Source organism: Lactuca saligna, chromosome 9 (assembly GCF_052625555.1).
Source record: "Lactuca saligna cultivar CGN05327 chromosome 9, ASM5262555v1, whole genome shotgun sequence".
Lineage (NCBI taxonomy): Eukaryota > Viridiplantae > Streptophyta > Magnoliopsida > Asterales > Asteraceae > Lactuca > Lactuca saligna.
In genome coordinates, this window is record NC_136425.1 from 25844652 (window position 1) to 25846862 (window position 2211).

Sequence of the window (2211 nt, forward strand, 5' to 3'; positions counted from 1 at the left end):
CTTAGATAGAATTAGTTTTTAATTTAATTTGCCGTTCCCTGTGTTCGATACCCTACTTATTTAGCTATACCACAATTGATAGGTTCACTGCCTTTTGTGTGTTATTTGATAATTAAAGTAGGTTTAAAACTAAGTGAGTTTTATACACATCAAGTTTTTGGCGCCGTTGCCGGGGAACGGTTCTAAAATTAGCATTAAAATTCTAATTCAATCGATCCTTTGTGTAAGATTCATCTTACACAAAGTTAATTTCTGTTTAATTTCTGCTTTTTTTAGGTATTAAAAAAAAAAAAAAAAACCCTGATTTTAACTTGGACTCGCCAAGTGCATTCGCCCAGACTCGGCGAGTACGACGCTGAATCATATTTAATTTTTTTTTTTGTTCTTTTTTTCGCGTTTTGTTTTGTTTGTTTTTGTTTTTTTTTTTTTTTGTTTGCAGTTGTTCATGACCCGAGGATCTGATACGCCTCTGGTTCCCCATCTTGAAGATCCGGAAACCGCATTAAGAAGAAACAAAGGCAAAACCGTTAGAGAATCCGCTTCTTCAAAGAACTCACCACTCAAAAACCTCAAATCCGTTTTTAGCAAAAAAAGGGGCAGCAAATCGGGAGCATCCAGTGCATCGTTGACAACCGAAGACCCGATTCAAAAAGACACCGAGTACGAGACCGAGGAAGAAAACGAGCCCACATACGAGCACACATCCGAGTTTGAAGACGATTTAGCCACCACTATGGCTAATATTGATGAAATCCCCATGGGGGAGTGGAAGAACAGGATGCGTGATGACACCGGCCTGGGACTTGTGCAACCCGCAATTCCCGCAACCGCTACGTTTGAGCTAAAGGGCCATATTCTCGCTCAACTCAAGGAGATTCCTTTTCACGGGAGAGATCACGAAGACGCCTATAAGCACTTAGATGAAGTAAATGATGTGGCAGATTACTTCAATGTACCCAATGTGCCTCGCGAGATCCAGCTACTACGCATGCTTCCTGTCACATTTAAAGGAGCTGCAAAAGATTGGTTAAAGTCACTCTCTCCCGGATCGGTCACTACATGGGCCAAGATGAAAGAAGAGTTCATAGATCATTTTTGCCCACCTTCCAAGATAGCCAAGCTAAAGAAAGCCATTGCCAACTTCGAGCAACAACCCGGAGAATCTCTTTATGAAGCTTGGGAAAGGTACAAGAGCCTACTTAGAAATTGCCCACACCATGACCTTAATAGCCAACAAGAGGTCTCCATATTTTATGATGGAGTTAATGTCACCACAAGGCAACTACTCGATTTACAAGGCCCGCTCACCAGAAAGTCGCCTCCGGAAATAAAGGAATTAATTGAAGAATTCTCCAAGCATTCTAGAGAATACCACAATCCAAGGAACGAAGTGAGTCGTGGAGCAGTGAACTCGGTTAACGATAGCATGGCGGCGGTAATAGCTAAAATCGATAACCTAGACCGAAGAATGACGAAAATGGATCAAACAATCCATGCTATTAGGGTAGGATGCGAAAATTGTGGCGGCCCCCACCTTACCAAGGATTGTGATCGAGACGAAAATGGAAATAAAAAGGCTCAAGTATTCTATTCCAGTGGCGATAGATACGATGAAGACTGGAAGAAACCGAAGAAGGAATGACTCCCATATGAAGAATATAAAAAGGCTAAGGAGGAGAAATACAAACAGAGGGAGAGGGGATTCTATCAAAAGGAAGAGCCGGTGATAGAAAAGAAGGCAAATTTAGAAGATATGCTCACAAGGTTCATAACCGTGTCCGAGAAAAGACACAATGATCACGATGTAGCAATGCAAGAAACCAGAAACATGTTGAGGAATCAGCAAGCATCCATTCTCAACATTGAGAAACAGTTGGGACAGCTTGCACATCAAGTGAATGAAAGAAGACCGGGCCAACTTCCGAGCAACACCGAACCCAATCCAAGAATGGAGAACGTGAGCGTAATAACCTCCAGCAGTGAAGGAAAGTTTATAGAAGCACTAAGGATCTCCAAGAAGATAGAAGAAAAGGTAGAAGAATCAGAGCCAACACAACCCGACCCGACTCGCCGAGTCACTCCTTTGGACTCGACGAGTCCATGCGAAATTGAAACACCTGCCATTTCTTCGAAACCTTATAAGCCTCCACTGCCATACCCAACCAAAGCCATGCCTGCAGAAAAAGTAGAAGCATACAGAACCTTCATGAA

The 2211-nt window shown here is 42.4% G+C and overlaps 1 non-coding gene across 1 annotated transcript; it reads right to left on the minus strand.

The window, feature by feature from the left end:
• Nucleotides 1–1117: 1117 nt before the first annotated feature.
• LOC145018879 (small nucleolar RNA R71) lies at nt 1118–1224 on the minus strand. Its single transcript, XR_013667240.1, has one exon. It is a non-coding gene; the product is annotated as a small nucleolar RNA R71 (small nucleolar RNA).
• Nucleotides 1225–2211: the final 987 nt, after the last annotated feature.